The sequence below is a fragment of the Canis lupus genome, chromosome 1 (genome assembly GCF_011100685.1).
Source record: "Canis lupus familiaris isolate Mischka breed German Shepherd chromosome 1, alternate assembly UU_Cfam_GSD_1.0, whole genome shotgun sequence".
Taxonomy (NCBI): Eukaryota; Metazoa; Chordata; class Mammalia; order Carnivora; family Canidae; genus Canis; species Canis lupus.
Genome location: NC_049222.1, coordinates 54,206,038 through 54,229,900, shown reverse-complemented (window position 1 = coordinate 54,229,900; position 23,863 = coordinate 54,206,038). Strand labels below are relative to the sequence as shown.

The window sequence follows — 23,863 nt, the reverse complement described above, 5'->3', positions numbered from 1 at the left end:
ACAGAATCTTGAGGTCAAAGCAGTTAAATAGATCACTGACAATAAGATAAAGTGAAAGTTGGGAACATAATATGGTATGTAGAGCTTTGGATTTGGATCCAAATCCAAAAAAGCTTAGTACTTTTAAGCTATGTGACCCTGGATTATTTATCTCTTGAACTCCCATATCCTTATTGAGAAAGGGCTGATAAAATGCCCGGCACTTAGTAGGCCCTTAATAAATGATGATTTTTAAGAATAGTATTTTAAAAGTAATTTTAAGACACGCTAGTTACTGAGTCTGTTGAATGTAGGGAGAGATTGGGAATGGTTTAGAAGTAGTAAATGTTTATGTGGCAGGGAAAAAGCTTATAACCCATGGCTGTATATTTTTAGAAATTCCATATATCTAGATTCAAATGCCGTTTCGACAACTTACTCATTGTAAGTAACATAACCTCTCTGAATCTTCATTTCCTTGACCAAAAGTGGGGGTAATAATAATACCAAAGCTCCTGTCGTGCCCCCTTCCGGTCACTACCCCAGGATGACCACTTTTCTGACTTCCTACAGATGGTAATTCAAGAACATTACCTTTTTACAGGTGGAATCTTGCAGTACTTAGGCTTTAGACTCTCGTTTCTTTTTGTCCAACCCTCTGTGCACTTCACACATTTTGTTGCATGTAGCTGTAGCTTGTTTGTTCTCATTGTGTGGTAATCTAGTGGATGATGGATCAACTTATTCTTGATTCAACTATTGACATTTGGTGTTTTCAGTTTTGGCAGTGGGAAGTGGTGCTTCCTTGCATGTTCAGGACTGGGTGTGTTTTGATGGTGGAATTGTTGGATCCCAGAGCATGGATGTGTTCACCTTCACTTGATGCTGTCAGATACCTTTCCAGCGTGATTGTACCAATTTACACTCCCGCCAGCAGTATAGGGGAATGGGAATGGGATTGTGACTTGCTCATGCTGCCGTTTTTTTGCTGGTGTGTTTTTTTAAAGATGTGATTGAGTTAACTTGCAGCATGCCTGGCACCCAGTCCAGTCTTTGACCTGTTCTGTTTCCTTTTCCTGAAGGCCTTCCCTCTCCCTCTGGCCAGGCCCGTTAGTCTTGCAGTACTCAGTTCAGGCATCACCACTCCCTGGAAGCCCTGTATGACTCCCTGTCAACATACTTCACACACGTGTTTGTGATACCCTCACGAGATTTGGAGATCTCGAGTGGGGAAAGAAAAAATAAAGACTATATTATTGTTGTATTTCAAGCCAGTTAATACTCACTGGGTTTTATTTTCTTTTAAGATGTTATTTATTTATTCATGAGAGACACTGGCAGAGGGAGAAGCAAGGCTCCATACATAGGGAGCCCGATGTGGGGACTCGATCTCAGGACCCCAGGATCACACCCCAAGCTGAAGGCCAGACGCTCAACCACTGAACCCCCCAGGCATCCTACTCACTAGATTTTAATTCTGTTTACTAATTGTCTGACTTTGGACAAATCTTTTAATCTCTCTGACCCTCGGTTGTCTAGTTTGTAAAGTGAAGGAAAAGGAAAAGGAGAAGAAGAACAGGATAGGGGAGAGAAGAAGGACAGGGGAAGAGGAGGGGTAGATGTTGGGAAGATTAATATATGAAACAGTGCTTAGAACCTGGCACCTCCTAAGAGCTCTATAAATAGGAACTGTTAGAATTCATTAGCATGGGAATGCTTTTGCTCTTCTACTTACTAATACAAAATTTAGCATTTAATGGTTTCTGTCTTGTATTTTTAAACTTTATAAAATAATCTATAAGATGGTAAGTTGAGAACAGCGGTAGCATCTTCAAACTTGTTTGCAGTGCCTAGACACATCAAAGTACTCAAATATTTGCTGCTGGGTCTTTACTCTTCTGCCTACTTCCATTGACAGAAGTGCTGCTTGCTACATTTTGAGTTACCGCCACTTTTACCTTTCTCTCTCCTCTTTCTTTCAGTTCACATTAGTACATGTATGTTTGTAAAACATCTGCAAAATATCATCAGGAGAATCTGTGCAACCAGAGAGGGCTGGAGAAGTAGTTAGTGCGTGTGTGTGTGATTTTTCTCAGTTCGTTGATCAGTTAAACTAGCAATTTTCTTTTAATATGTAGATTATTGAATTTAAAATGTCAGTGTTTACTTAGCACTTCTGCTGTGTGACTTTATTATAGTTATTATTTTATGACAAAATCATAATCACTTAAAATATGTGGCTTTACTTCTTTTTTCAGACTATTTCCAGGAAAACATGGATCTATTTTTATCATAAAAATGGTTAGGAAAATGAATTTGATTCATGGTTACTCACTTCCTAGGTAACTTTTTAGAACATTCTGTAAAGTGTGATGCATTCTTTCTTTTATGAAATAGATTTAATCTATTTTACTAGTCTTGTCCTTTTTTTGGTCATTATGTTTATTTATATTTATATAAAAAGCTCAAGCTCAAGCTTTTGTGCACACCTAGCTGTCAAATAGGTGTGGCAATGACTTGGAGGAGCTACCAGGTTTCTGATTCATCTTAATCCAATTCATTACTGGTTACACTCCAATTCATTACTGATAATGCTAATTTATTAGTTTGCATTTGAAGAGACAGCTTTCTAGTTACTCCAGTGCTCGTGTTGTCTAGAGAGAGTAATCTTGCTTGGTGACAGGCCAGCTAGTAGAATACTTGGTGTTGAGAAGTTACCAATGAGGAAGGAGCTTCTGCGTGGCTCCATTGGTTAAGCATCTCTTGATTTGATCTGAGGGTCTTGGGATGGAGCCCTGCATCAGGCTCTGTGCTCAGCAGGGGAATCTGCTTGAGATTCTCTCTAAAAATAAATAAACATTTTTTAAAAGAGAAGGAAATTAAGAACTAAAAGACATGCAGAATTGGGAAGGATAGCTTAAGGAGACCTATCTAAATTCCAGGGAATAATTCCTGACCTACTTCAAAATACTTCAATAGAGACCAGCGTATCTATCATATAGTTATTTCTCTTTCTGTTAGCACTGCTTATGAGAGTTACTCAAGATTTTTTTGTTTCTTGATCATGAGGAGGACTGAAATGATACTCTAAGTTTTTGGGTGTGCATGTGTACATTTCCATGAATTTATTTATATTAAATTCATGGAACTGCTGCCGTAGTCACAATACACAATTCCAGTATTCCAAAGAAACCCCTTGTGCTGCCCCTTTAGAGTAACATCTTTCTTCCATTCCTAGTCCATGACAACTTCCAGTCTGTTCTCCATCACTATTGTATTGTCTTTTCCGAAAGTCATGTATATGGGATTCTATACCATTCACTCAGCATAAAGCCTTAGAGAGGCATCCCAAGTTGCTGCAATGTCTCAGTAGGTTTTCTGTTTTTTGTTTTAATGTTTTCTTGCTGAGTTGAATAGTGTCATATGGTTGAACCAGCTTAACCACTCTCCCATTGAAGACACGTGGTTGTTTCCAGTTTTTGATAATTTTGAATACAGCTACTCTAGACATTCACGTGCAGATTTTTTGCGTGAACATAAAAAAATTTTTATTTCTTTAGGAAAACTATTTTTCTAAACTGCTGTTTATCATGTGGGGTTCCTGAAGTCTTTTAAGTGTGGTCAACTAGTGTGTTGATAGAGATCTCAGTGAATGGAGCCAAAAGAAAGGAAAAAGAAAAGCTCTCCCTGCCTTTGATACTGGCCCTGTGTTGGGGCACTCTCTGATGGTTAGCCTTGTGGTTGACAGTTTTGTCTTGGTCTTTGCTTTCCGTTTGCATTGAGCCTGAATACCACCAGTCAGAGGTCCGAATGTGATGTTGTAGGCTCTTCTCAGCTCTCTTCTGAGCATGTGTCCTGTCCTGGACATGTGTGGCTCTCTAATTCCCTGGTGTAAGTGGAAACTTCCAGGGTCCAGCTTCCCCAAAGAATCTCTCCCTTGCTTTTCTTCCTAGGCTTTCAGTGCATCTGTTGTTTGTTTCAACTGTTAAGTGTTCTGCCATTGGCTGCCTCCCCACCCCAGGTGTGGGTGATTCCTTTGCTTCTCAGTGTTTTTCTGGAATGTGTTTTCAGTAGCCACTCTGTGCCTGAGAGGGTTCTGAGTCAGGTGAAAGAAATCTTAGACCTCAGGTGAGTCCCCCGGGTAAGCCCCCAGGCAGGTCAAAACAGACCGCCAGAATTCTTTGACATTAGGTCTGCTATGCTTTCTTTGCAACCAGAGACCAGAGTCCAACACTGAGAATGGGCTGCCATCCTCAGGACCACTGCTGAGCAAGGGAGGGGACAAGGCAAAAGCAAGTAAAAATGTGCAAAGCTCTTTTCTTTTTAAGTTGAAATTTTCTGGACTCAGTATCTCTCATTGCTGTTAGCATTTGGCTATTTTTAAGAATTCTGACAAAGTTGATTTGGACAGTTTTTGATCATTTTTTAGAATTTATGTGGAGGGTCAGAACCTTTGAACTCCATGCTTTGCCCTTTTGCCAATGTCACTATTTACTAAAACCCTACAGATAACATCATACTTAATGGTGAGAAAATTGACGTTTTTTCACTAAGGTCAGGTACAAGATAAGGATGTTCCTTCTCACTACTCCTTTTCAACATTGTAGTGGAAATTCCAGCTAATGCAGTAAGACAAGGAGATATTAAAGTACACAGAACAAGAAGGAAGAAATAAAAGTTCTATCAGAGATGTCATGAACGTCTGTAGAAAACTTGAAAGAATCAACAGAACTACTCCTGGACTGAATAGTAGGCAAGAGTAGCAGGGTTGTAGGATATAAACCTAATATGTGAAAATCAATTGCTTTCCTGGTACCAGCAATGAATGAGGGGATTTTAAATAAAAAATCTAATACTGTTTACATTAGTACCCCCCAAAAATGAAATACTTAGAAAAAACTCTAGGAAAATATATACTAAATCTGAGGAAAATGACAAAACTCTGATGCAGGAAACTAAAAAACTAAATAAATGGAAAGATATTCCATATTCAGCATACGAAGAGCAGACTCACTGTTGTCAAGATGTCTGTTCTTTCCACCTTGATCTGTTTATTATTATTATTATTATTATTATTATTATTATTTAAGATTTTATTTATTCATGAGAGAGAGAGAGAAAAAGAGAATCAGAGACACAGGCAGAGGGAGAGGCAGCCTCTATGCAGGGTGCCTGACATGGGACTCGATCCTGGGTCTCCAGGATCAGGCCCTGGGCTGAAGGCGGCACTAAACCGCTGAGCCACCCAGGCTGCCCTGATCTGTTTATTAAATGCAATTTCAATGAAAATCCCAGCAAGTTTTTCTGTGGATATGAACAAGCTGATTTTAAAGTTTATATGGTGAGGCAAAGCCCCAGAGTAGCCAACACAGTCTTGAAGGAGAACAAAGTTGGAGAACAAAGACTGATACTACCTAATACCTTCACTTACTATAAAACTAAAGTAATAGAACTATGAGGTATTGGTGAAAAATAGGCAAATAGATCAGTGGAACAGAATACCAAGCCTGGAAGTAGACTTACCTAAATGTAATCAACTCACATTTGACAAAGCAGCAAAGGCATCACACTAGAGTAAGGATGGTCTCTTCAACAAATGATGCTGGTCTCTTCAACAACTGGACATTCACATACAAAAAACCAAAACAACAATAACAAAAAAGAATCTAGATACCCATCTTAACCCTTCACCAAAAATTAACTTAAAATGGAATGGAAATTAACTCCTAAATGTGGAATGGAAAACTTGAAGATAACATAGTAGAGCACCTACATGACTTTGTTTTTTAGCAGTGGCATTTTAGTTTCTACTCCAAAGCTTGAAAAAAATACTGATCAATGAAAAAAAAATTGGTAAGATGGACTTAATTAATTAAAAGGTTTGTTCTGTGAAAGACACTGTCAAGACCATTAGAAGATGAACTACGGACTGGTTGAAAATATTTGCAAGAGACATATCTGGTTCAGGAGTATTATCTAAAATATACAAAAAGCTCAATAATAAGAAAACAAACAACCTGATTAAAAAATGGGCCTACGATCTTAGTAGACATCTTACCAAAGAAGATCTATGGATGGCGAATAAGCAGATGAAAAGATGCTCCACAGCATATGTCATCAGGGAAATGCAAATTTAAGCAATAGTGAGCTATCACTACACACCTGTTACAACGACCAAAATCCAGAACACTGAGAACACCATATGCTGGTGAGGATGCGGAGAAGTAGGAATCCTTCATTGCTGGTGGGAATGCAAAATGGTACAGCCACTCAGGAAGACAGTTTAGTGGTATCTTACAATACTTAATATACTTACCATATAGTCCAGCAGTCACACTCCTTGGTATTTACACAAACGAGTTGAAGCTATGTCCATATAAAAATGGATGTTTATAGCAGGATTACTTATAATTTCCAAATTTTGGAAGCAGTCAAGTTGTCCTACAGTAGGTGAGGGGATACATAAACTGTGGCATACCAAGGCAGTGGACTATTATTCAGTACTAAAAAGAGCTATCAAGCCATGATGAAACATGGAAGAACTTTATTTTTTTAAATTTATTTTTTATTTATTCTATTTAAAAAAAAATTTTTTTTTTACATGGAAGAACTTTAGATGCATATTACTAAATCGGAGAAAACAATCTGTGAAGATTATGTAGTATGTGATTCTAACTATAATGACATTCTGGAAAAGGCAAAATTGTGGAGTCAACAAAAAAAAATTAGTGGTTGGGAGTGTGAAGAGGGATGAATAGGCGGAGCACAGAGGATTTTTAGGTCCCTAAAAGTATTGTGTATGATCCCCTAATGGTGGGTGCGTGTCATCATAGTTACACGTCATACGTCAAACCCATGGGACGTACATGTGAACCTTCATGTCAGCTGTGGACATTTGAATGGGAAGGTTATGTCAGTGTAGGCTCCTTGATTGTAACTTATGTACCCCTCTAGTGGGGGAAGATGATAGTCAGGGAGGCTGTGCATGTGTGGGGACCAGGTGGGGTGGGGGTTGGTATATGCAAATTCTTTGAACCTTCCTGTCGGTTTTACCATGAAACCTAAAACTGCTCAGAAATAATTCTGTAAAAATGGAGTTGAATGTTTGTCACTTGCTTATTCTGTTAGACTTGAATGTATTTCAGTGGGAATCACTGTCATTGTTTCCCCCTCAGTACCTACATATTATTGGAGGGATGTGAATAGTTCATTATTTTTAAAGATACCCTTGGCCCTGTTAAAAGTATTTCCTTTGCAATCTTTTGAACTAAAAAGTTACTAAGAACCCGGCGGTATATTGTAGTGTCAGAGACAGGAAATGTCTGCATCACCAGCAACAGTTCGGAGCTCAGCATGCAATTTGAAAGCTGCCTAGAGACCTAAAAAAGCGGCCAGGAGGAATGCCTTTTTTTTTTTTTTTTTTTTTTTTATGAGAAAAATCGAAAGATTCAGAATTCTTTAGGTGAAATGATGATGTGTGGCATCTGGGTTTTACTTCTCTAGCATACCTGCATGGCCATTGAGCTTGGCCTTGGCTGCTTCATTTATAAAATGAGGCATTTGGGTGACTTCCAGATTGCTTCTATTTCTGGGACCTTGATTTTTGGGACCTTGGTTTTCTATTTTATATTGATTTTTTTTTTTCTTTTTTAAAGATTTTATTCATGAGAGACACAGAAAGAGAGAGGCAGAGACATAGGCAGAGGGAGAAGCAGGCTCCATGCTGGAAGCCTGATGTGGGACTTAATCTCGGGACCCTGGGATCATGTCCTGAGCCAAAGGCAGATGCCCAACCACTGAGCCACCCAGGTGTCCCTATTTTATATTTATTCTTAATCCTAATTTTGTATGTCTTGTTGAGAAGTGAAGTTATAAATTGATAAAATATTCTCAGAATTTATATATATATTGCTTTTTAAAACTTGGAAATAGGATTGATTCAATAAAATGATTCTTGTCACAGGATATTTTTGTCTGTAATCTTAAATGTCTTTATTACATATTTTTGCATATTTCTCCTGCAATGTTATCCATTTTATTTCTTAAAGGAAGCCCCTAACTTCTTAATGTATATATACCACAATATAAACTCTCCTATTGTATGTATTACGGTGATAATGTCATAATTTTTTACATACTTTGAAGAAAATTTTTAGTATAAGCCCGTCTAGTCCTTTGCTTCTCCTCTTTAGTTAAGATCGTTGAAGAGGAATAGTTCGTTTTTCTCTCCCATGAAGAAACCCTGATTTACCTATTGCATTTCTATTTGGTAAGTAGAAAATAAAATGTTTAGATTATAGAATCTATTCGGTGTCAGAGAAGTTCTTAGCCAATTACTTAATAGTACCTATAAGGACATATCAGAAAAATGAGGGACAGATTGTGTGGAACTTAATCTTGTATTCATTAAGTAAATAGTTAGAAATAAAGACTTAACAAATTGTAAGTAAGCAGTGTACTTTGAGAGTGTAGGGATAGAATGCTTTTTGGGGCAGTGGTTCACCTAACGAGTTGGACTAGACTGAGATAACCAACTGCAGTGCATACATCTATATGTATATGGGCCTAGAATATTCCAACACAGGTGGTCATTGGTGATATATATATTTTTAAAGATTTATTTATTTATTTATTTATTATTTATTTATTTATTTATTTATTCATGATAGACATAGACAGAGAGAGAGGGGCAGAGACACAGGAGGAGGGAGAAGCAGGCTCCATGCCGGGAGCCCGACGCTGAACCTGATCCGGGGACCCCAGGATCGCGCCACAGCCAAAGGCAGGCCCTAACCGCTGAGCCACCCAGGGATCCCCTCTTTGGTGATATTTCTAACTATGGAGTCTGATGAGTTTGAGAAAAGGTTGTTAAAATAAATGTATTTCTGCATAACTTGTTTTAACAGAGAGATGTTTCTAGTCACAACCTTTCATTGTCAGGAGTGTCAGAGGGGTCTACTCGGCCCTGTTCTCACTCTTGAATTTAGTTGGGCTGAACAGAAGCAGGACCTGAGAGAGAGCCATGGCTGCCTCGTGGCTTACCTGCCAGGCCTTTGTGCAACAGGGAGCAGACACCAGTTCTCGTGTTTCTTGGCTTTCAATAGCCCTGCTTTGGAGAACAATCTTGGACTTCTCAGGAAACCTTTGCTTGAAAATCCACTATGTCACAATCTTGCCATAAATACTTATTTTGAAGGCTAGGAATTTGAGTTGAGAGTTTTTTTTTTTTCAAGGATTTTTCAGGTAGAAAAATTTCAGACAAGTGTTTTATGGCTAAGAGATTTTTAATTTTGATTGCTTTTACAAAATCATAGAGAATAGTCCCTTCTACTTGAATATTTGAGTTTCCAGGAGAGAGTGCAAGCAGGAACCCATGTGGTCGAGGGGTAGGGAAGGCGTAGGGGGGAGTGAGTTTGTGTATCCTCATGCATGTGTATCTTAATTTGTGTCATCATTATAGCTACCATCTAGCTACCATAGCCAACTTTTACACCCTTTACATATACTTAATTCTCATCAAAGCTATCAGATGGCTATATAACTATCTTTATAGACCAGAAAACTCTGTAGAAAGGCTACCGAACTTGCTGAATTACTCTGTCTGTGTCAGAATCAAGATTTGGAATTATTTTTGTCTATCTGGTAAACATGCATATATATATATATATATATATATACACACACATCTCATATTTATGTGTATGTGTATATATTATACTCACCATAGTAAGATATATTACTTTTTGTCAAAAGTAGTATATATGTCCTACACATATTTGAACTATGTGTTTGACTTCTTGGCAGTAAGCTGTACATTTGAGTTTATATTTCCAATAATAATGGACTCGCACTGACTTTGTAAAGTATTCATCTGCAAAATGGTTTGAACGTGTAGGATACCTGCCAGATCTCGGGTTGAACTGAAGATAAACTGACCCAACTTAGGAAGAGACTTTGCCCTAACTAGTACTAGGTACCCAAGGCACAGAGGAATAGTCATCTTATTGTTTTATAACCGTATCGTTTCAGTGGCCTGGGTGGTTGTGATGAGTCCCAAGCATTCCTGATGTCAGTGGAGAGGTAAAAGCGTGCTTGGGTTCTACCTCCACAGTTTAATTCTCTACTTGCCCAACTCCCAACTCCAAATAGATGTCGCCATTCTAAGGATACCTCATCTTTTGATTTTCATATACCCACCAGAATACCTTTTTGTGACCCCTGTGAGGTTCTTGGATTCCATTTTAAGAACCACAGATTATTCCAGTTTCTAAATGTGAAACATAACCAACATACCTGTTAAAGGTGGGGCTGGACTCTAGTCCTACTGCTGCTCTTTATTCTTCAAGAAAGTGAAATGTAATCAGTTTGCAAGGTCTGTTAGCTGAACTATGGAAAAGTTCATTTATTCAGCAAGTATTTGAGCACCCCTTAGGTACCATACACTGTTCCAGGTGTTGTATGGAAGAGAGTCAAACCCATAAAATGCCTGTTCTCTTGAAGCTTATTTTGTAGTCAGGGTTGACAGGAATGTGCTCATGGTCCCAGAAGAGCAGGACTGGTAGGGGAAGGAGAGAGGCTGGCAGGCTTGCCAGTGTGGTGTTTGGTTGGGCATCCCCTTCTCATCTGGGCGTGGTGTTTTTCTTTTGGGTTCAGGCTTCAAGGGGTGTGGGGGCTTCCTTGAGGAGCAGCAAATCCTGCCTGTGCTCCTAACAAGCACTCGTGGCTCAGCCAGATGCCACAGGTTGTCTGTACTCTGCCTTGTTGGTGCAGAACGCTGATACTTCCTTGTACCCTAGTTCCTCATATATTGGGAATTAGAAGCACGGTGATTATGTTTATCTGCAGCACCACAGGAAATTAATACCTAGACCTCATTACTAAATACACATGCGTCTTATGAAACAGTTTTCCTTGTTTTGTTTTGGGATATTTAATTTCTAAATGCCATTCTTTTATAGTTAGTACTGAAGCTAATCTGACTGTAATATTTTATATCCTTGTCTTTTTAAAGTCTGTATTATAGGAGAAACACCGTGTTTGGATGAATTTAAAATAAAATCCTGGATTTCTGAAACATAACTTGCCTTTCAAGTTTACTTCTTTTCCCGTTGTGTAATTTACAGATGTAGAGAGTTGGAGATTAGTGTACCATTATCATACAGTGAAAGAAAATAGACACCTTTCAGGGAACTTAGAGTTAATACAATGTTTCATAGGTTAAAGCAAAAAAAAAAAAAAAAAGGTAAATCAGTCTAATGTGAGAATGTGATACAATTTACTTTATCAAATTTGGTGACCACATTGAACAGAAATGGTTTACTTGGTTTAAAAAGTTAATTCAGAATCTTAGCTCAGCAGACTAAGCATATATGGTATATGAACTTCAGGAAATTGCTGAAGCAAGGTTAAGTTCTCGTCTAGTTGGTGGGACCATAGAATGCTTTGAGAATCTGAGACAAGCATGTTGCTCCTTCCCCAGGAAAATGTACCTGTGTTCAAGAATGCAAAATTCATGGACAACCTAGGAGTTCTGGGGGCCCCTTGGAGCTCATTAGAGTTGATGGACCCTAGGCTGACAAACTACTCTAGGTTTCTGGAAAACTCTGGCAGCACTTCTCAGTGTGGATCATTTCCTGATGACCTTTTTTTTCTGTTTTTGTTTTTGGTGTTTCTTTTTATTATTAGAAATGATACTCTCCAAAGTGGAAAGTACTCTCAAGAAGCCTAATAAAATCCAAATTATAATTTTAAATAGGCTATTTCATATCTATTTTACACAAATAATCATGAATTTATTACCAGAGCATTATATAAATTAGTTTAGCAACAAACAAATCATGATTAGACATTAGACTTCTCTCCTGCCTTTTGTGCTTCCTGCTGTGAGAGGGAGGATGGTACACCAGCGAAGCAGCAGTGACTGTGGGCAACAGGAAGCTGAGGTGAGGCTCCTGGACCAATCAGCCCATAGAAGAGTGCATAGATCCTAGAGAACTTTCTTGAGAGAACAGAACGTACCCTATCTTAGTTCTGTGGCTGCCATACAAAGTACCACAAATTGCATGTGGCTTAAACAACAGAAATGTAGTCTCACTGTCCTGGAAGCCGGAGGCCAGAAATTGGGGTTTTGGCGGGGTTGACTCCTTCTGAGGATGTGAGGGAGAATCTGTTCCAGGACGCTCTTCTAGCTTCTGGTGGTTTGCTGGCTGTGTTTGGTGTTTCTGGACTTGTAGCACTATCACCCTGGTGGCTGCTTCCATTTCCACATGGTATGCCTCGTGTGTGTGTCTGTCCCTTGACATGGCCTTATATTTATAAGGACACCAATCATACTGGATTAGAGCCCATATGATTCCAACAGAACCTCATTTCAACTAATTCCATCTCCCCTAACTCTGGGGGTTAGAACCTTAATATATGAATCTGGGGGTATACAATTCAACCTATAACATCCCCAAGTGGTTTTTAATTGCCAGTTTTTCAAAGGCCTTCTGTTTGAGATGATTACTAAGAGTCATAAATTACAGATGCCAAGACATTGAAATCAGCATTATATTGACATCTTCAGCATTTCTTGTAGCACATCTTCACAAGAATCACTAGGCTGTTCTTTTAACATCTGACTGTCCTCCTCTTTCTTTACTTCCCCCCTCCCTCTCCCTCATCTCCCTCCCCTCCATTTTCTTTCTCATTTGTTTATGTACTTCTAAAACCTCTACATGCGGGGAAGCTAAAGTATCAGTTCTTTCAGCAAAAGTTATTGAAACCAACCTCAACACCGTTGGCACTTTGTGTGGCCATCCTGTGCATGCTGGAATGTGTAGCAGCATCCCTGGCTTACACCCATTTGATGCCAGTGCCAGCCCCTGGTCCCCTGCCCTCCTGTCCTGCCTTGAAAATACAAAATATCATCAGGCATTGCCACATGTCTTCCTGGTGACAAGATCACCACTGGCTGAGAGCAACAGATTTAAATTTACCATGTGCCAGGCCAGGTAATGGGGAATCCAAGGATTTGACAGGGACAAACTCATGTTCTCATGGGACTCAGGTTACTGAAACTGGTCACATTCTTAATGGTTGAAAGTGACAAAGAGTTTCCTTTTATGTGTTCTAGATTTTTTTCATCTTTGTTTTAAATTGAAGCTTTAAAGATATTTATCTGAAAGTGATTCTTGAAGAAGAGCTAATACTAGCATCTGTTTTCATGTAAAGTAGTTGGGAGAATCAAGACTTTTCATGTGTTGATTTGAAAAGGTCAAATTCATGGTTTTTCTTCACAGATAAAGATTTAATAACCCACTGTATTTCTTCATGGTACTACACCCTACATTTGAATGTGAATATGCATTTGGTTTCTAGCTTTTAAAATATTTTAAACATTATAATTGCTTTTATTATTAAAGTAAACATTGGAATGCCTGGTGGCTCAGCAGGTGAGCATCTGCCTTTGGGTCAAGTTGTAATCCCAGGGTCCTGGGATCGAGTCCTGCCATCAGGCTCCCTGCATGGAGTCTGCTTCTCCGTCTGCCTATGTCTCTGCCTCTCTCTGTGTCTCTCATGAATAAATAAAATCTTAAAAAAAAAAATAAACAGCTCCTCTGTGTCTAGTAAACTAATGATTGCCATGCTGGTTTTGTTATTTAGTTCTGTTGCTGAGGAACAGCTTGGAGAGAGTATAGTGCTCTTTTTCTGACAGTAGCCTCAAAAAAAGAGATCATATCAGTGTTAGTTTATTTTATTTTTTAGTGCAATTACATTAGAAACTTTTCTTTTTGGAAGTCTTTTTATCTGATGTAATTGAATTGCATTATAACATTTAAGTCATTTAAATTCCTAATGGAATCTTGAAACCATATACAGTGGCACTGAAAAGTAATGAAAAAACTTCATATGTGACTTGTAGAAACGAACCTATTTATTTTTAATTTGAGAGGGAGAGAGCACAGATTGGAAGTGGGGAGGGTAAAGGAGAGAGAGAATCTTAAGCAGGTTCCACACCCAGCATGGAGCCCGATTCAGGGCTCAGTCTCACGATGCCGAGATCATGACCAGAGCTGAAGTCAAGAATCGGACACTCAACCGACTGAGTCACCCAGGCACCCTGAAACTATTTTATTTTATTTTATTTTATTTTATTTTATTTTATTTTATTTTATTTTATTTTATTTTATTTTATTTTATTTATTTTATTTTATTTTATTTTATTTATTTATTTTATTATTTATTATTATTATTATTTTTTTAAAGATTTTATTTATTTATTCATGAGAGACACAGAGAGAGAGAGAGAGAGGCAGAGACACAGGCAGAGGGTGAAGCAGGCTCCATGCAGGGAGCCCGACGTGGGACTCGATCCTGGGGCTCTCCAGGATCACACCCTGGTGTGAAGGCGGCCCCAAACCGCTGAGCCACCCGGGCTGCCCTTATTTTTTTTTTCTGAAACTCATTTTAATACTTCATAAAATTTTGTATGTTGGGGGAGGGATTTCCTGGGTTTAAATATAAATTGAAGTTGATATGGTTGGTCTTTTTTGACTTCACATACATGATTATTGGCCTAATTTCATTCATTTATTAGTTGTCAGCAGTATATGAGAAGAGTTAGAACCTTGCTATTTGTAAATATTAGAAGCTCTCTAAAGCATTGAAGTCAGAGGCATCATGACCTTACTTACCCTGAGTGGACCTATCGGTTTTTGTTGTGATTTGTTTTTTTTTTTTTTTTTTTTTTTTTTTACTGAATTTGTAGACATCATGGGTTATAGCTCATGGGCAGCTTGCTCTGTTCCTGCAGACAGAGAAAGTTCTGCAATATGTGAGCATCCTGAGGAACAGAGAGCCCTGGTGTCCTATGCTTGCAGATGGGCTTGATGCATTGTTGATGGAATCAAGACTTGTTGAGCAGCAAAATCAAGATTTGGAGAGGAGGATGAAGAAATAATCTTGTCAGAGTTGTAGTCTTTGGTGAACTCCTTGATGAATGGTGCCTCTTAGATTTTTAAAAATGATCCTTTTAGGGCAGCCCGGGTGGCTCAGCGGTTTAGTGCCACCTTTGGCCCAAGGTTGTGATCCTGGAGACCTGGGATCGAGTCCCACGTCGGGCTCCCTGCATGGAGCCTGCTTCTCCCTCTGCCTGTGTCTCTGCCTCTCTCTGTCTCTCATAAATAAATAAATAAATAAATAAATAAATAAATAAATAAATAAATAAAATCTTTTTAAAAAACGATCCTTTTAGAAGACTAAAACTGAGAGCTTTTATTTGTTAGAGAAGTTTTTTTTTTACCTTTCTGCAAGAACAGTTGCTCACAGTTTTTCCCTCTGTGGGGGTTATGAGTCTATTTGTCTCTCTCCTTATTTTAAGAGACATTATAAAGACCATATTGTGCAGCATTGTAAGATGTATTTTTAGTATTTTTTCTCAAAATGCATATTTCTATTTTAATTGTCAAAGACCAACTTGTCAACTTTTATTAAATTTAATTTTTATCTGCAGAAATACTAGTTATTTCTGAAGTAAAAGTTCACTGACCTAAAAAGTGCTTCTCCTACCTCTGCAGCAGAAATTGCTAAATAATGGTTACATAATTTGATGGCTATTAAAAAATATTGCCCAAATTCTATGACTATAGTTTTTTAAAGATTTATTTATTTGAGAGAGAGAGAGAGACCATATGTGTGCACACAGGGGTAAGGAAAGAGACAATCCTAAGCAGACTGCACTGAGCTGGATGTGGGGCCAAATCTCATGACCCCAAGATTACGGCCTGAGCCGAAACCCAGAGTTGGACTCTCTGCACCACCCAGATGCCCCTATAGGTGTTTAGGTTTTGTAAACATATGTAGTTTTCTTATGAATAACATAACCTTAGTTAAATGAATTTTGAAAATCTGCAATAATTTCAGTTAGCTTATAATGAATGGTAGGTGTCATAATTCTTCTTAAAGTTTTATTCCTAAAACACCTAAAACACCTAAAAATTGTTACACCAGAAAAGAAGTAACTCTACTTTTATAGCAATAAACATTATGCTTTTGTCATTTCTGTTTTCCAGTGTTTTCTTTCACACGCTTCTGTCCAAATTCCAGAGTCTTAAATGATTTAACCAAGTCTTATTTTGAACCATATCCTTATTTATATAAGAAATTAGCTTGCTGATATTTAAAATTAGGAGTTGTCAAAAGGGATACACATCCATTCATTAGATGATGTGTTAGGTATTTGTTATATGCCAGGCACTATTCTAGGCTGGCAGTGAAGTAGTGAAGAAAATAAGACTGGTATGTTAGATATATATACCAAAGGAAGAGATAAAGCAGAGAAGAGACTTTTTGTGCATTTGTTTGTTTCGGGTGGAATCATTGTCAGTTGTAGAAAAGGTAGTCAGGGAGCCCTCAGTGAGAAGAAATTGGCAGTGGAGTGGGTTGAGACCTGAAGGAGATGAGAGAGTGGGTGATTGGGACAACTGAGCCAAGATCCTCCTAGGCAAGGACACCCACATACAAATACCCTGAGGCAGTGCTGCAGGAATATCTGACTAAGGTGGCTGGAGTGAAGTGAGCAAGAGGGGAAGTAGAGAAGTGAGGGCCAAGGGGATCATTTGGGGTACCAGCTATTACTCTGATGATTTGGGAAGCCATTTGAGCTGTGAGGTGACGTGGTCTGACTTAAGTTTTCACAGGATTACTGTGTTGCCGTGAAAAGAATAGAATGGAGAGTGAAGGTGTTAGCAGGGAAACAATTTAAGATTCAGGAAATTTAAAATGTACAGGTGAGCCAGGATGTGGCTAGAACCTGGTGAGTAGGAGTGAAGGTATTGAGTGGTTGGATTCTAAATTTAGAGCCAGTTGGACCTAGTGAATGAGATAGAGGGTCAAAGGTGACTCGAGGGTTTGGTCTAAGCAACTGAGAGAATGGAGTTATCATTTATAGAGATGACAGACTATTAAGGAGAAGGTTTTTGAAAAGTCTTATTTTGGAAATGCATGGATTAAACCACTTTAGGTAGAGTGGCATACCATAGGACTATATGATTATTTGTAATATATACTACCTAGCTTTATATTTATAGTAGGTGTTAATCTCAGATATGTAAATCTTCTCTTCTTTCTTTTTTTCAAAACTCTTCTGGTTATTTTAGGTCTTCTGGATTCAGGTAAGTTTTTGGATCAACTTATCAATAGTTTATGGAAAGCTATAGATCAATCTGGAGAGGATACATATCTTATTGATACTGAGTCTTCTAATCCATGCACATGGTCTGTCTCTCCACATAAATGTTCTTTAGTTTGTTTTGCGGTGTTTTTTGTTTTCAGAGTGTGGATCTGAAACTTATTTTGTTAGTTATTTCTACATATTTTATTCTTTTTGATGCTATTGTTTATGTTCATTTTTGACTATTACTAGTATTTAGAAAAATACTTGTATCCTGTGACCACTAAATATGCTTATTCTAATAATTTTTTTGTAGGTTCTTTAGGATTTTCTTCCTATAAGATTATGTATGTTTGTAAATACAGAGCTTTACTTCTTCCTTTCTAATCTGTATGCTTTTACTTTCTTCCTTTGTTTTCTGGTGTCATGCTGGGTCAAACTTTCAGTACAGCATTGAATGGAAATGGGTGAGAGCAGGTATCTTTGCCTTCTTCCTTGTCTGAGAAGAGCATTCAGTTTTTAACCATGAACGTTGATGTTTGTTCTAGATTTATTGTAGATGCCTTTTATCTGGTTAGGAAAGTCTCTCTCTGTTTTTGCTTTGTTGGGAGTTTATGTCATGAATAGATACTAGATTTTGTCATATAACTTTCTTTGTATCCATTTACTGATATGGTTTTTGTCCTTTATTAGCTGGATGTATCATGTTAATTGCTTTTTGGGTCTTAAGCCTCAGATTCCTAGGATAAGATCCTCTCGATTGTGGTGCATGTTCCTTATTTTATATGTTGTTAGATTTAATTTGCTAATATTTTGTTAAGGATTCTTGTACTATGTTCCTGAGGCATATTGCTCTTTGATATTAGGGTAAAATGCCTTATAATATAAGTTGGGACATCTATCATCTCAACTTTGTGTAGGACTTAAATATTTGAGTTAATTCACCAGTGAAACCATATGCTTTTTTTAAAAACCTGATTCTCAGTAATATTGCTGACTGTCTAACCCTTTCATAGCCTTATCAGTGCCCCTCCCCCCCACCCTTGGGCTGTTCATCTTTGTACCTGCTGTGCTTGCTAATTCAGACTTTGATGTAAATGTCTTTTAACCACTTATTCTCTCTTTTTTAAATTTTATTTTAATTTTTTTAACCACCTATTCTCAACGAGGTATTTAACACTCTTTTACCCTTAAATTTATGACATCTGCCCACTTTTTTGCATTCATTGTTATTTTAAAATTTAAGCAAATTTAAAATACCTTTTTTGAGAATATTTTATCACCAGTTGAAATGGTGTAAGATATTTAGATTAGAATCTCGACTGCTATGAACTGAACTGTGTTCCCCCAGAATTTATCTGTTGAAGTCTTAGCCTCCAATGTGACCATATTTGGAGTTAGGAAGTAACTAAGGCTAAATGAGGTCATACGAGTGGGCCCCTAATCCTGTAGGATTAGTGTCTTTATAAGAAGAGTTACCAGGGGACTAGTGCTCTCTCTACCTTGTCAGGACAGCCAGTAGAGAGGCCTCTCCAGGAACCAAACTCTTGTGGAACCTTGATCTTAGACTCCCAGCCTCCAGAACCAGGAGAAAATAATTCATGTTGTTTCAGTCTCCTAATCTGTGGTGTTTTGTTGTGACATTCCAAGCTGACTAATACATCTGCTTTATGCTGTTCCCTTTGGAATGCATTTTCCTAATGTTGCTGTCACATAACTGAGAACCTAGTACGGTCTGGTCTTTTGCCTCTGCTCTTCTGGGAATCCTGGATTGGTTGCTTGCTTTGGTCTCCTGGGAATGTTAACAGTAGCTAGTCACAAACCTATAACCTTTCAGGAATGCTTTATTACCAGTTGATGTGTTCCCTCATAATCATGCACATACTCCTGCAGAACTTTTGTGCTTATATCTTTCAGCCTTTTGGTTCTCATATGAGATTAGAAAAGTAGAGAGGTACTCTTCTGAGGTTGTACTTCCATTGAAGAACGAAAATGTCTATGTGTTTGACAACTGTTGGCAGTGATACCTTTTGTTAAATTGGTATGGGTAACATAGTTTGGGAACTGTATTAAAAATTCCTGTTCCCCTAACTAGAATAATAATAAAAATAATCCAATGTCCAAAAGTATATTAGTTTTCTATTTTTGCATAATAAATTACCACAAATTTAGCAGCTTAAAACAATGCCCATGTATTAGGTCACAGTTCTGTAGACTAGTAGTCTGGCACTGTGTGACTTTTTCTTTTGCTCACATTACGTCAAGACTACCAGTCAAGTGTTCATCATACTAAATTCTCATCTAGAGGTTCTGGGGAAGGCTCTGGAAAGGCCTTTATTCCAGACTCTTTCTTGTTGACAAAATTCAGTTCCATGACTCTAGGGCCAAGGTTCCTATTTCCTTGCCAGCTGCCAGCTTGGAGTCTCTCTCAGTGTGCAGAGGTTATCTGTATTCCTTGACACATGGCTCTCCATCTTCAGGTCAATTGTGGCACTTCACGTCTTCCTTGTGCTTTGAATCTTGGTCTTTCTTTTCTGCCACCAGCAGGAGAAAATTCTCTGCTCTTAAAATGGCTCATGTATAGGTCAGACCCAACTGGGTAAGGCCAATCTACAATGTGACATAACCTAATCATGAGTAAACTCCTTCATATTCATAGTATTGCATGTTATGCAGGGTGTGTACAGCAGGAGAAAATCCTGGGGGTATCTTAGGAAATTGCTTATCACAATATGCTTTACTGTAAGTGACTGTGGTTTTGAATCTTGATGATTTGAATAAAAAGGGGATTGATCAAAAAACTTTCTGGTACAGTCCATTTGAACAAATGTAAAAGTGCTTTGCATTTTTCTAGAATGCTATGATTATTATTAAAAATTTTAATTACAGTAGTTAACATACAGTGTTATCTTAGTTTCAGGTATACAGTATTGTAAGTCAATAATTATATATATTACTCAGTGCTCATCATGATAAGTACATTCTTTCATCCCCATCACCTATTTCCTCCACCCCCCCACCCCTCTCCCCTCTGTAACCATCAGTTCGCTCTCAATTGTTAAGAGTCTGTTTCTTGGCTTATCTCTTCTCTTTGTCCCTCTTTGCTTGCTTGTCTGTTTTGTTTCTTATATTCCATACAAGTGAGGTAATATGGTATTCGTCTTTCTCTGACTTATCTAACTTATTATTATACTGTCTAAATCCATCCATGTCATTACAAATGGCATGATCTCATTCATTTTTGTGGCTTAGTAATATTCCATGTATATACAGAACACATCTTTTTTATCCGTTTATTTGTCGATGGACACTTGGGTTGCTTCCATAATTTGGCTGTTGTAAATAATGCTGCAATAAACATAGGGGTATATATATCTTTCTAAATTAGTGTTTTCATAATCTTTGGGTAAATAGTAGTGGAATTATTGGAGTAATGGAATTAATAGAGCTATATGGTAGCTCTATTTTTAAATTTTTGAGGAACCTCCATATTGTTTTCCACAGTGGCTGCAACAGTTTGCATTCCCACCAACGGTACACAAAGGTTCCTTTTTGTCTACATCTTTGTCAATACTTACTGTTTGTGTGTGTGTGTGGTTTAGATTTATTTATTTATTTTGTAGAGTCAGAGAGGGAGAGCAAGAGCACACATGTACATGCGGGTGGAGGGGGGCTGCAGAGGAAGAGGGGAGAAAGAATCCTTAGGCAGACTTCCCGCTAAGCATGGAGCTTGATGCAGGGCTCAATCTCATGACCCTGATGTCGTGACCTGAGCTGAAATCAAGAGTTGGATGCCTAACTGACTGAGCCATCCAGGTGCCCCTCTTGTGTTTTTGATTTTAGTCTTTCTGATAGGTGTTAAGTAATATCTCATTGTGGTTGTGATTTTGATTTGCATTTTCCTGATGATGAGTGGTACTGAGTATATTCATGTAGAATGGTATGGTCTTTTTTTTTTTTAATATTTTATCTATTTATTCATGAGAAACACACAGAGAGAGGCAGAGACATAGGCAGAGGGAGAAGCAGGCTTCCCACTGGGAGTCTGATGCAGGACTTGATCCTAGGACCCCAGGACCACAACCTGAGCCAAAGGCAAATGCTCAACCACTGAGGCCACCCAGGCGCCCTGAATGGCATAATCTTTTTAATGAGAGAGTGTATACTACAATTTTCTTCCATGATTTTAAAAAATAGCATACGGCAAAGATGGAAATGGACATTTTCTTTTGCCGTATAGGATGCAATGCAGTATTCCTGGGAGATCTAATTCATTTGTAAATCTGTTATCAATACAGATGACTTCCCAGGATACACCTCTTAGTCCCTACTTTCTTCTGGGCTACAGATGCATGTTCCCTACTGCTCATAAGAAATCACCACATAGATAATCTTGTTGGCAGCTGCAGTTCTGCAGATCTCAAACCAAAACCACTTTCTTTTCCATGAATTGTCCATTCCCTCCTGTGGTTCCTGTCACTGTCAGTTACCTAAGCTAGAAGTGGTGGAGTCACCTTTGATGTTTCCTACTTCTTCATTGTCTTTTTAAATTTGTCACTCATTCTTGTTGTCTGGCCTCATATAGTATTAAAGAGAATTTTAAAACTCATAAGCTTAAGAACATTGCTTATTGTATATCAACCACATAGATATGTCTTGTTTTTAGTAGGCATTCAGTAAGCATTTACTGAGTGAACCAGTGAATCGCAGTGTTTCAAATTAATTGTGCCAGACACATTTTTATATTCAGTTGATGCACTTTATCACCCTGGCAGCATGGTTATGTGTCTGCTCATCTTCCTACTTTTTTGTAAGTTCCCTGATTCATCCTTAAACACAGTATAATATCTGATCTAGTAAGAGTTCGATAATATTTTTAAATGAATTAAATTGAATGCAGAAGCATACATAGTACTTAATATACCATAGAGGAAGTCTCAAAAAATACAATTTCTGGATCAACTTATAACAAAAATTTTTAAGAAGGTGTGTTTTCTAGTAAACAGGGAAAAAAATATGACTTTTAGTCATTTTGAGAAAATGTCAGTATTCTTTCATTTTCTTCCTTTCAGATTTGTAGATGAGTACATGACTTAAAATCCCTTTTGACAGGTAGAAAGGAATGGTTTATAGACACCTCTAACATACTGGATTTTTGTACTTTCACTTTTAGAGTATAATTCTTTTAAACTTAGATAAATAAAAATGCTAATGTGAGTACTAAAAAGAACATATCACCAGGGTATTAAGTGGCCAGAAGAAATGACTGCTGTTATCCTGCTCGTGTTATCTAAATCCTGGTTGTAAAACAGTAAACACTGAGCCTATTGATTGAAAGTCCGTGTATTTCCTACACAGTCTGTCTTTTTTTGTATATTTCTCTCTTCATTTTTCTGTTCTTTTCCACCACACTCAATTGCATCGTGTGAAACCTATTTTCTTTACTTTACAAAGTGTTTCTAAAAAGCCTTCTTAAAACGTTGTATACTACTATAAGGTGTATTTCTATGGCAGTATTTATCATTAGGGTTTTTTTTTTAACATTTTATCAAATGCTTTAGCAGTAATCTCAGTATATAGTAGTGGGTTTAAAATTCTTCTTGTTATTATTACTTTAAAAGTGTAGGTTATACTTCCCTTTGGTGGCTGAAATGTGTGTCCACCAATTCATTGTATATTTTGTGGCTAAGGAGCAGCATGTATTTGTTTAGCATTACAACTTACCTGTATGTGGTTGCTCTTGTCCAACATTTGAGAAATCACTTGGACTTTCAAGGGACAGAGCTCAATCTCAGTCATTTGGTTACTGCTACCCTGTGGATCACGTTAATAACACTGAATTTACCTGCTACTTTTCAAAGTTGATGGCTACTTGTGCCATTAATCTAGACCAACCATCCCAACTCTAGAACAATTTCAGCCACTTCACCATCAACCAAAAAAGAGGGTTTCATCCGATTCAGCTGTCTTCAAGGCCCAAACCTTGAACTTTCTAGGGTGACTTCTGTCTTTACCGCTAGGCTGCTTACTCCTCTTCTGTTTTTACCCATCTTCTCATTCACTGATTACTTCTTGAAGACAGCTCACTTCGCCCTCTGCACTCTGGAGTGTTGTCATATTCCTCTGGCTCTTTCCAGTAGCTAACTGAATCTAGCCTTGGGCACCCATCCCTGTGTGGTCCTGCCTGGGTTATTTTGAGGTGAGTGGTCAAGTACACAGTCTGGTTAATATGGTGGTTAGCTAGGTAGTTTATTGTTCTCAGTTTAAACACTCATGCATATATCTAAAATATAACTATTTCTGAAATACACTCAGCTGAAATATTTGCTAAATATAGGTCTTGTAAAGTCAGATTACATTTAAACAGCATGATTGGGTTTCTGTCAGAATTTTAAATCCTAGTATTTCTTGATATAAAAATGCTTATTACTATTTTGGATGGATATTATTAAATTCACTAATCAGTATGTGTGCAGATCTTTGCATGTATTCCTGTAAATATCCCTATATTCCTACTCCCTTTGGAGTAATATTGTTATTGGTACCATCTTTTGTTTGTGAGGACAAGGAGTCTTAGAGGGGTAGGTGACTTTTTTTTTTTTTAAGATTTTTTTTTTTTTTTTTTTTATTCATGAGAGATACACACAGAGAGAGGCAGAGACACAGGCAGGGGGAGAAGCAGGCTCCATGCAGGGAGCCCAACGTGGGACTCCATCCCCCGACTCCAGG

General features: G+C 37.9%; 1 protein-coding gene across 1 annotated transcript in view; it reads left to right on the top strand.

The window, feature by feature from the left end:
• Nucleotides 1-23,863, top strand: part of PDE10A (phosphodiesterase 10A) — a 298,525-nt gene that overhangs the window by 80,927 nt on the left and 193,735 nt on the right.